We start from the raw sequence: 12,671 nt of genomic DNA on the forward strand, positions 1-12,671 counted from the left end.
GTGGGCTCGTCTTGGGCGGCTGTCCGAGGGGTCTCGGCACTACAGCTGTGCCGAGCTGCTACTTGGTCGGGGTCAAACACCTTTGCAAAGTTCTATAAGTTTGATACCCTGGCTGAGGAGGACCTCCTGTTTGCTCAATCGGTGCTGCAGTCATCCGCACTCTCCCGCCCATTTGGGAGCTTTGGTATAATCCCCATGGTCCTTACGGAGTCCCAGCATCCTCTAGGATGTTAGAGAAAATAAGATTTTAAACCTACCGGTAAATCTTTTTCTCGTAGTCCGTAGAGGATGCTGGGCGCCCGTCCCAAGTGCGGACTACTACTGCAAGACTTGTATATAGTTTTGCTTACATAAGGGTTATGTTATAGTTTTCATCGGTCTTGGACTGATGCTATGTTGTTTTCATACTGTTAACTGGTTAGTATATCACAAGTTATACGGTGTGATTCGTGTGGCTGGTATGAATCTTGCCCTTGGATTAACTAAAATCCTTTCCTCGTACTGTCCGTCTCCTCTGGGCACAGTTTCTCTAACTGAGGTCTGGAGGAGGGGCATAGAGGGAGGAGCCAGTGCACACCCAGATCCAAAGTCTTTCTTAAAGTGCCCATGTCTCCTGTGGAGCCCGTCTATCCCCATGGTCCTTACGGAGTCCCAGCATCCTCTACGGACTACGAGAAAAAGATTTACCGGTAGGTTTAAAATCTTATTTTTTTTGTCCACTTTATAGAACCACGGATGCAAATAAAGAGTTTTGGGCTGGATTTATTGATTTATACCAGGCCAGTGAGTGCTTGTGGCGTGTTGGCACAAGTGATTACGCCAATGGAGCCAAGAAAAATCTGGCATACCAGAAATTGGCTAGGTACAGCCTCGCCCAAGATAGTGGCACCGACGTCAAGTGGTTGAATAAGAAGATACAGAATTTGAGGACTGTATTTCAGAAAGAGCACAAGAAATACAAAGAATCCCAATGTTCTGGAGCAGGGGCACATGAAGTTAAGGAGCCAACATTATTGTATTACGACTTAATGAAGTTTGTATTGGATGAAGAGGTTTCAGGGACATCGCGGAGCACCGAGGAGCCAAACACACCAGAGATGTTTGAGCCTCAGGAAGAGGAGAGTGCGGATCTGGTAAGTGGGCGCACAATACAGATGTCACTGTTTGTTGTTAACCTTTCTTTACTTAATAATTTTTCATTTTTGCCTTGTACTATTTATCTGCTTTTTCAGTATCTTGTTTGTATTTTATGATTTTTTCAGACTTGCATCATTGACCATTGATTCACAGAGGCTTTATACGGAAGAATTTTAATGTACAGAGCTAGCAGTGGGACAGATGTTTTAAGCCAGGAGAAGTTATAAAGCAGTGGTAAGTGCAAGCTGATAACGCACCAGCCAATCAGCTCTTAACTCTCAATTTACATATTGCGGCTGATTGGATAGTGCGTTATCAGCTTGCACTTGTCACTGTTTTTTCACTTCTCCAGGCTTAATACATCTGCCCCAATGTGTGTTGGGATGTGTGTCAGTTGGCAAAGCAATGACCTTGCAAGGCGTGTATTTGGTTTTGTTTGTGTAATTAATGTACTTTATTTAGGTTTTTTAACAGCTGTCTTCGAAGGAAGCTGGACGTGGAGCTTGTGGTGGAGGAGCCGGCAGAGCAGGCCGCTCTAATGCCGGAGCTGGAGGAGAGTGAGGTGGAAGTTGAACCGCCCCAGCCTCTGGCCAGAAAGAAGCGGCTGCCGGCTACATGTGGAAGATCTGGCCTGAACAGCAGGTCAGATAAAATTATGAAGCAGGCAGAGAAGGTCCTAAAAAATAAACTCGATAAATTTGAAGCATTTGGAGACCATTTCGCCAGTGAGCTGTGGGACATGAACCCCACTCAGCAAAAAAATTACTCAACGTCTGGTATATGACATTATAGTACATGGTCATGCTGATGAATTCAGCAATCACAGTGCTATAGTGTTAGATACCAGACAGGTGCCTAGTACATCGTATTCCCCTCCCCCACCTCACCCTCCCATCTATTCTGCGCTGGTAAATCCTCCTCAGCAATACCCAACATATCCTGTGCCGTGCTTCCAAAGGCCACAATCCCTCTTCCCTGGCACCTCATCGAGTGGAGTGTTCACAACCATATTGTCTACACGCTCCACTCTTCATGGTGACCCAAATCGTTTTATAAATTGTTACTATACTTTGCGGTTTTGTTAGCTTGCTTCATCATTTTATTGGACCTTCTTCATCCAGTATGCTTTTCTTCAAGTCAATTGTACCATAATGTTGATTGTTTCAACTTCATTTAGACCTTGTAACTGAACATTGGGATTGCTTGTATTTCATGTGCACTTGAGAAATACTGTCCTCACATTCTTTTACTTCTTCTTCATCCCAAGTTATGTTGGCATCACTATTTTATGCAACACTGTATCTGGCAAATTGTTGGGATACCTGATGGCTCTATTGGTGTAATCCCTGCTGTCATAGCACTCATTGGCCTCAGTTCAATGAATCCAGCCCAGAGCTTTCTTTCTTTATTTTTTCTCTTACGTCCTAGAGGATACTGGGGATCCATTTAGTACCATGGGGTATAGATGGGTCCACTAGGATCCATGGGCACTTTAAGAATTTGATAGTGTGGGCTGGCTCCTCCCTCTATGCCCCTCATACCAGACTCAGTTTAGAAAATGTGCCCGGAAGAGCCGGTCACGCTTATGGAAGCCCCTGAAGAGTTTTCTGCATTTATTTTTCTGTTTGTTATTTTCAGGCAGGTCTGGATGGCACCAGCCTGCCTGCATCATGGGACTTAGGGGAGGAACGGCCCAACCTCTTGTAGGGTTAATGGTCCCGTTCCCTGCTGACAGGACACTAGCTCCTGAGGGAACTATTCGCAAGCCCCACCACGGCGAGCGTACATACACATGCACGCTGCCACCCCTAACAGAGCCAGAAGAAAGAAGAGTGGTGAGTATAAAAAAAAGCAGGAAGACTGCGCGCCATTGAAGGGGCGGGGCTTCACTATGAGAGGATCCAGCAGCTCCCCAGCGCCATTTTCTCTCTGCAGTGGACCCAGACGCTGACTGACAGGGCCGTGCAGCTCCTCCGGTGTGACTCCAGATTACCTCAGTGGTACCAGGGGGTCATAGCAGGGGTGAGCGATTATTAGTGTACTGTCCCGAATCTGTTTACTTAGTATGCGACCCAGCTAAGTGTGGCATTAGCAATAAGGGCGCTGTATGCTGGCTTCAAAATATCTCTGTGTCTCCCTGAAAGGGCTCTTTGTGGGTTAATTGTGCTTTTAACCTTTTCCTGTGTGTGTGTGCGCTGTCACATTTACAATATGTCAGGCAAAGAGTGTGTTTCATGTATGGCAGAGTGTTCCTCTTCCCCAGGGAGCTCACTACTATGTACTCAGTGTAGTGCACCTTCTCAGGCTAGCGGGGCTGAACCAGCGTGGCTGGATTTCATTAAAGGAATGATTTCCAATATATCTAATAAATTGTCCCACCGTGAGAAAGAGACGCAATAATTAAGACAGTCTGTGGATGAGATTATGAATAGAGACTCAGTCCCCAAACAAGCGTCTCACACCTCTGCCATTTGTCCACAAAAATGAACTCTGGCCCATAACCTGCAGTCTGATGCTGACGGGTCAGACATGGAGGAGGGGGATTCAGAAAGGGGGGACACTGCTCTGTCACAGGGAATAGAGGCTCTTATAGAAGCTACCAGAGACGTTCTGCAAATTCCTGATAAAGTAGCAGTGGAATGTGAGGAATCTTATTTGAATGTATAAAAGAAATCCTCAGTCAGTTTTCCTGTGTCAAAGAAATTGAATACCCTGTTTGAAGAACCGTGGGTTAGTCCTGATAAGAAATTTCAAATCCCTAAAAGGTTACTCTCTTATAATTTCCTTTTTCTCCTGAAGATAGGGAAAAATGGGAAAGTCCACCGATAGTGGATGCATCAGTGTCTAGGTTGTCATGGAAAATTGTATTACCTTTCCCTGGTGCAGCCTCCCTAAAAGACACGGCTGATCATAAAATTGAGGCTATTGTACATAGCTGCTGGGGTGGCCCAGAGACCCACGCATATAGCATGTGCGTGGATTACGAAAGCCATTGCTAGATGGTCAGGTAACCTAATTGAGGGGTTAGATTCCTTATCTAGGGGGGAGATTGTTGTACTACTGCAACATATACAGGACTCTGCAAACTTTATGGTGGAAGCCATAAAATAAGTGGGTTTGCTTGATGCACGCACCACGGCTATGGCAGTGTCAGCATGCAGGGGCTTATGGTTACGCCTGTGGACTGTGAACGCGGCGGACTCCAGGAAAGGCGTGAAAGGCCTACCCTTCACAGGAGAGGCCTTATTTGGAGACAAACTAGACAAATGGATCTCCAAAGCTACTGCGGGTAAGTCCACATATCTTCCTTCTGCAGCTACTCCAACCAGGAAGACCTACTCAGGATCTACTCTACAGTCCTTTCGGACTGCCAAGTTTAAGGGCAAAGCCAGAGGATCTTCTACAGCCAATAGAGGCGCTAGATGTAAACCACGCAAACTAGCAACTGCCGGTTCTCAGGAACAGAGCTCCAGCGCTGCTTCCTCAAATCCTTCAGCATGACTGTGGACCGCGATGCCTGGAAGACTGGTAGGTGGGCGCCCAACTAAAATTTCAGTCACATCTGGACAACATCATGCCAGGATCCCTGGGTCATAGATCTTATTTCCCAGGGTTAGAGACTGGAGTTTCAGGAACTCCCACCTCACAGATTCTTCAAATCAGGCTTACCAGTTTCACAGGAGGCAAGTATAACTGGTACAGACTCAGGTCATTGTTCCAGTTCCACCTCATCTCCAAAACAAGGGATATTATTCCAACTTGTTTGTAGTACCGAAACTTAACGGTTCAGTAAGGCCAATTCTGAATCTAAAATCATTGAACCCATACTTACGAGTGTTCAAATTCAAGATGGAGTCTCTGAGAGTGGTGATCTCAGGTCTGGAGGAGGGGGAATTCCTAGTGTCTCTGGATATCAAGGATGCATACTGTCACATTCCGATCTGGCCGCCTCACCAGGCTTATCTAAGGTTTGCATGCAGCACTGTCACTACCAGTTCCCAGCCCTACCTTTTGCTCTCTCCACAGCACCGAGGGCATTCACCAAGGTGATGGCAGAGATGATGTTTCTCCTTCGCAAGCAGGGTGTGAACATAATTCCGTACCTGGACAATCTTCTGATAAAGGCTCCATCCAGGGAGAGGTTGTTGAACAGCATTGGCCTCACAACCAAACTACTCCTGGATCATGGCTGGATTCTAAATCTGCCGAAATCTCACTTAGAGGCAACTCGGAGGCTCCCATTTCTGGGAATGATACTGGACACACAGTCACAGAAAGATTTTCTTTCGTTGGAAAAGGCATTGGTAATCCAGTCAATGGATCGAGATGTCCTGAAGCCAACCTGGATATCGGTGTACCTATACATTCGTCTTCTGGGAAAAATGGTGGCCTTTTAAGAGGCACTTCAGTACGGAAGGTTTCATGCATGACCCTTCCACCTCGACCTGTTGGACAAATGGTCAGGATCACATCTTCACATTTACCAGAGGATCCGTCTGTTGCCGAAGGCCAGGATTTCCCTTCTGTGGTGGCTACAGACTTCTCACCTGATCGAGGGCCGATGGTTCGGAATTCAAAATTGGATTCTGCTAATCATGGACACAACCCTCAGAGGTGGGGGAGTAGTCACCCAGGGGGTGCAGTTTCAAGAAAGATGGTCAAGTCAGGAAGTCGTCCTTACAATCAACATTCTGGAACTCAGGGCTATATAAAATGTCCTTCTGCAAGCCTCATATCTTCTTTACGATCGGGCCATTCAGGTCCAGTCTGACAACGTGACGGCAGTGACGTACATAAACCGACAGGGCGGAACGAAAAAGCAGAGCAGCAATGTCAGGGGTGTCAAGAATTCTCCTCTGGGCAGAAAAACATGCTGCAGCATTGTCGGCGGTCTTCATTCCGGGAGTAGACAACAGGGAAGCAGTCTTCCTCAACAGACACGACCTGCACCCGGGTGAGTGGGGCCTTCACCCAGAAGTGTTCAGGTGCTTGATGGGGATATCCACAGATCGACATGATGGCCTCTCGTCTCAACAAGAAGCTCAGGCGGTATTGTTTCAGGTCGAAAGACCCACAGGCAGTGGACGCTCTGACGACTCCATGGGTCTATCAGATGGTGTACGTGTTTCCTCCACTTCCTCTGATCCCAAGAATTCTGAAAAGAATAAAAAGGGAAAAGGTTCAAGCAATTCTCATTGCTCCGGACTGGCCAAGAAGGGCCTGGTATGCAGACCTCCGGGAGATGCTCCTCAAAGATCCGAGGATCTTTTGCAACAGGGCCCGTTCGTCTATCAAGACTTCCCATGGCTATGTGTAATGGCATGGAAGTTTCATGTCTGATTCTTGCCAGGAGAGGCATCCCTGACAAAGTCATCCCGACTATGATCCAAGCCAAGAACGGGGTAACGTCTAAACATTACCACCGTATTTGGAAGAAATACGTCTCTTGGTGTGAGAGCAGAAAATATTCTGCGGTGGAATTTCATCTGGGACGTTTCCTGCTTTTTCTGCAATCTGGCGAAGATGTGGGCCTATGTCTGGGTTCCATAAAAGTCCAGATTTAGGCCTTGTCCATTTTCTTTCAGAAACAATTAGCTTCTCTTCCTGAGGTCCAGACGTTCTTGAAAGGTGTTCTGCACATCCAACCTCCCTTTGTGCCTCCTGCGGCACCTTGGGATCTCAATTTGATGCTGCATTTCCGCCAATTGGACTGGTTTGAACTGTTACAGGAGGTAGATGTTAAATATCTTACGTGGAAGACAGCCACACTGTTGGCCTTGGCTTCAGCAAGACGTGTGTCGGAGCTAGGGGCATTGTCTCACAAGAGCCCCTACTTAATCTTTCATGAGGACGGAGCTGAACTCAGAACTCGTCAGCAATTCCTTCCTAAGGTGGTGTCCGCTTTTCACATAAACCAACCTATTGTGGTTCCGGCTGTTACAGATACTTCTGCTACTTCAAAGTCTTTGGATGTTGTGAGGGCTTTGATGGTGTACATAAAGAGGACAGTTCGTCACAGGAAATCTGACTCGCTGTTCGTTCTCTATGATCCCAATAAGATTGGGTGTCCTGTTTCAAAGCAGTCTATTGCACGCTGGATCAGGCTCACTATCCAGCATGCTTATTCCACGGCAGGATTGCCGGTTCCAAACTCTGTACAGGCTCACTCTACTAGCTCAGTGGGTTCTTCTTTGGCAGCTGCCTGGGCTGTCTCGGCTTAACAGCTCTGCCGAGCAGCTACTTGGCAGGTTCAAGCATGTTTGCTAAGTTTTACAAGTTTGATACTTTGGCCTCTGAGGACCTTCAGTTTGGTCAATCAGTTCTGCAGGAACCTCAGCACTCTCCCACCCGGTTTGGGAGCTTTGGTACTTCCCCATGGTACTAAATGGAACCCCAGTATCCTCGAGTACGTAAGGGAAAATAGGATTTTAATTACCTACCGGTAAATCCTTTTCTCGTAGTCCGTAGAGGATACTGGGCGTCTGCCAGGTGTTTTGTTCTTCCTGCACTGTTACTTGGTTAAGTATTGTTGTTTGGTTCAGCTGTTGCTGTTCCTGTTCCAATTTTGGTTAGCATGGCTTTCCTCTTGTTTGTGTGTGCTGGTTCGGAATCTCATCACTGTCCTTATCTATCCTTATCTCAAAGTATTTCCATCTCCTCGGGCACAGTTTCCTAGACTGAGTCTTGTAGTAGGGGCATAGAGGGAGAAGCCAGTCCACACTATCAAATTCTAAAAGTGCCCATGGCTCCTAGTGGACCAGTCTATATCCCATGGTACTAAATGGAACCCCAGTATCCTCTACGGACTATGAGAAAAGGATTTACTAGTAGGTAATTAAAATCCCATTTTTTTTTTGTATTTTCTTGGTGTCATTTTCACCATCAGAGCACATGGAACCCCAATTAGTGTACCGTGTCCCTTTGCACGGCTCGCTTCGCTCAGTTACTATTCCCAATCGTAGTCTACACGGATGGTAAAGTATGAAAGGTGTAAAAAAAAATGTAGAAAAAAAACCCTTAAAAAGTCATGTTGACATGTGACGACCATATGGTGACCATTTGAACCTGTTGTCCTTTTGTCTTTTGACCTTTTGACTTTGAAAAAGTCACAAGATCTGTGACAAAACGCATCAGACCTCTTCCCCCAGTATCACTGGATCTACCGCACATCTCTTTGGCCTCAACAACCCACATCTCTCTTTTCAACACTGCAGCGGTCTGGCCATACGACCTGGAGAGGACAGCTTTACTTACAGTGGGACTCCCGCGGTTTATTTCAGCCAACCAGTCATACAGTAATTTCTCCAACATACAGGAGTGAGCAATACAGTGAATTTTACCCGAGAACAATCGGGTTTACCAGCTCACCAGAGAGGTAAAATACACACGCGCTTTTCACTGCACGAAACATCGGCTGTGGCACACTGTAGCTATATAGTGTATAAATTCAGGGCCGTTTCTTGGGGCAGGCGAGCAGTGCAACCGCACTGGGCGCCCGCAGCGGCACGAACTGTGGCTCCCTGCTTCCCCCTCCTATTTCTCCCCGAGTAACCCGCTCGGGGGTCAGAGTTTCACGGAATGACGCGGTTGCGCCGTTACGTCACGACGCAACCCCGTCACTCTGCGAAACTCCCCCTCCCCCCCCGAGCGGAGTACAGAGGGGGATCCAAGTTAGGAAGAGGGAAGGGCCGGCGCGAGGAGCGACTGGTGAGGCGGGCCGAAGAGAGGTAATCGCCTCTGTAAGTATTCTCTCTCTCTCTCTCTCAATGTGTAAAATGGGGACACCTGCCGTAATGTGTGAAATGGGGACTCCTGCCTGCCGTAGTGTGGGGATTTAATGTATCAAGGGCATTGCGGTGTGTGGCATAATATGGTGCAGGGGGCATTACTGTGTGGGGCTTAATATGGTAGAATTTTTTTTTTCCTGTGGTGGTCATGATCTGTTGGAGCAGGGTCAAAAACTGGATTGTGAGGCAGTCTTTTCAGACGAGGCCATGCCCATTTAAATGAGGCCACACCCATTTAGATGAGGCCACACCCCCTTGCCGGGTGCGCGGTCAAGTTTTTTTTTTATCTGGGTGTGTGTGTTGGGGGATGGACATTTTTTCATGTCATGGGGGGGGCACATTTTTAAATCTCGCACTGGGGGCCAAATTGGCTAGAAACAGCCCTGTATAAATTACTACTACTCATATAGCCATTTGGAAGTAATGCTATTTATTGTTAACCAGGCACACATGTGCACACAGTAACTTTCTTGTGATACTCTGTAACAAAATGTATTTAACATCCTCTGCTACCAGCTTCGTTTGTTACAGTTGCCATATGAACATTGCAATCAGCCCTCCATTCCACTCTGGGCTCTAACATGTCAGTTGATCATTACAGCTTCAATCATCTGTGAACTGGTTTTTGGTTTCCTCCCCCATCACCTTATTCATTACAGTAATCCAGTGAACAAAGGACACCAACCAATTTTTTATGTACTTATTTTTTATTAATTATTACTTATGCATTTTCATGTTTATGTATTCTTATGCTTATATATCTAATTGTGACATTTAATAAATATTTTATATTCACTTCAGCTCTCCATTTGTTTTGATACCATATTGCTGCTCCCACGAGCGCTGCTATTCTTTCTTTTCATTGCACTTTTGTCAGTGTCGACCTAATGACTGTTTACTTTGGAACCCATTCCAAATCTGTAACATTATAACTGAATTAGTGCACTTAGAAATGGTGCTTACCTTACTCTTTTTCTGTTTATCCCAGGGGATACTATCAGGATCCCAGCCCTTGGGATGCTGGCGGTTAGAATACGACAGTGGCATAACGATGAACCTAGTAGATAAATATGGTAACCCCCCCTCCTCCCTCCCTCCCTGCAGCCTGACCCTAACCATCCCCCCCTCACAGCCTAAACCTAACCCTCCCTCCCCGCAGCCTAATCCTAACCCTCCCCCCTTAGTGCCTGTCCCTCACCCTTCCTTCAATCTTACCCTAATGATCCCCCTGCAGGCTAGCCCTCCCCGGCATACTTACAGTTGGGATGCCGGCAGTCGTCATTCTGGCGCCGGAATGTGATCCATGTTGGGATCCATTCCCAGCGTCAGTCTTTTGGCAAGTGTTGGGATTCTGCCTTGGGATTCCAACTGCCGGCATCTTGATCACCGGTATGCTGACAGACTTTTCATGAATTGTAATTCCTGGTGGGATCGCATGAATTTTCTATCGGGGTTGAACCAGTTAAGATGAGGGTTTATACAATGACTGCCCTATTTATTTGCATAACATATTTAAAAATCTTCTTCTACAGTCAGCAGATTAACCCAGTAGTGGTCAATTTAGTAATTTATCCCCCCCAAAAATATATATATATTATTTGACTGTTACCTTCAACTCTGTTCTCTGAAAGCCTCTGAAGAGAAAACACCATGAATGATCACAAGTATAAGTAACATATCTCCAGAGAGAACATCTTTCAAAACAATACAATGTGCCCTTTACACCATGTAATCATAGAGATTATACCTTGACACAGCATTTACAGCAGCCTCCACTGACACTGCAGTGTGCAAATACTACCGGGAATACAGAAGCCTTGCTTCCTATGGCTATCCGAGGAAGGGATAGCATGAGGTACAATTCTCATATTCCCAGAGTATACTGGCCAAAGTCTTATAATACTGTATGTACATTTTATATGCAAAGCATGCAACATACATATTCAGTCAAAAACAAGACTGGCATATGCAGGGACAGACAGTGCGCAATGTCTGTTTTCAAATAATAACATTTAACTGACCAATAGTTTTTAAAAAATAGTCCTCGGGGGGCGTGGCCTGGAGGCCGATCAGAGTGGCTGCACAAACAGGGAGCTCTCTACTCCCTGAGGAAATTATCCCTCTGTTTCCCTCCCCAGACCACTTTTTCAACCCACCAAACCATCTACTACCCCTCAGGGACCCCCTCACACCGGTGGACCTGTGCTGCGGAGTCGGGAAGCCGGTATACTGGCTTCTGCGGACTGCGGCCTACGCACCCACCTGAAGCCGGGGCCTCGATTTCCGGCGATACCCGTCGCGGAGGGCGTCCGCCCTTGGAGCCCCCGGAGTGCCCTCACGGGACCCCCATCCCTGCTTTAAACACCCGGACCTCCCTTACCTGGCACCGGAGATCGGCGGTGCTGCGGGAGGGGGAAGAATCCGGGCGGACGCGGCTGCGGGAGGCACGGAGCCCTGACGGCGGCGGCCATCTTGGACCTCGGGACCCGGGCGGAGAAGCGGAGGACCTGCGGCCTGGAGAGCCCGTCTGCGCAGAGGTGAGCCGCTTTCACCGACCCTTGCTCCCCGCTGCAGTCCCTCATCCTGCACCATACCCCACAGCACCCGCAGACGGCCGACGGCCCAGCCACGCTCGAGGGGTTGGACGCAGCTCCATCCCCCCCCTCCTGCGACCTTAATCAAACTGAGGCTGAGGGGATCTCCCCCACTCCTGCTACTCACCTGGAAGCCCATACACGCTCTTTCGAGAGGTGCCGGCTCGGACCACCCTCAACCTCCGGCTCTCTGCAACCCGCTCCAGCGGCGGCCGTCTGGTGAGTCTCCGGGACCGCGGTCCCTTCTGCCTCCATCCACCTAAACCCCACTGAGGCCTCCGCGGGAACCCGCCTGGGAGTCGCTTACACATCAGCCCGCGGTCCTCTCCCCCACCGGGTCCCCGCCGCGGGGCTGCCCCGATCGCCGGCTGGTCCGTGCCCGGGACACGTCCCTGTGGTCCCCGAGCGGTGGAGATAGTCTCCGGGACCCCCTCTCCTGCGACTTCGGATTCTCACCCTCCAGTCCGGGCCGGGGTGCCCTCCCTCTCCTCCCGCGGGCCTCCCTGGGCGGGCTCCATCTGCCGGGCTCGGCTGATGTCCACACCGTAATGTCCCCTTAAAGCCCCCGAGTCACCTTCCCTGGCCCTGAGCCTCACAGCTGGAACGCCACCCCCATTCCTCACCCTGCTTTCCACCTACCCCCCTACGCCCCCAAAATGACCAGGGGTAACAAAAAATCCCAGGGGTCCGATCTCACACCATTTCTGACCAAAAAAGGCACCCCAGCCACGAACAGGCCCGACAATCCCGGCCCCTCTCGGGGCCCCTCCGAATCGGAGGCCGAAGATGACGATCTCACACCCCTCACCCGCAAGGACTTCCTCTCCCTCCTTAAGGAGATGCGGGACATTAAGTCCTCAGTCCAAGCTCTACACTCCCTGAAATCCGATATAGCCGATATCGGCTCCAGATCGGACCAACTCGAAAGAAGAGTCGAAGAGGTGGTAACGTTCCAACAAACAGCAGAGACCGAGCTGCATCAACTCCGTCAGGATGTTGCCCACCTCCGGGAGGAGAACGAAGACCAAGACAATAGAGCAAGGAGAAATAATATGAGGATTCGGGGTATCCCTGAGGAGGTCGAGGCGTCTCATCTTGAACTCTACCTTAAACGTCTTTTCGCACACCTGTCGCCCGACACCCCTGAGGAACA

This window comes from Pseudophryne corroboree, chromosome 7 (assembly GCF_028390025.1).
Source record: "Pseudophryne corroboree isolate aPseCor3 chromosome 7, aPseCor3.hap2, whole genome shotgun sequence".
Lineage (NCBI taxonomy): Eukaryota > Metazoa > Chordata > Amphibia > Anura > Myobatrachidae > Pseudophryne > Pseudophryne corroboree.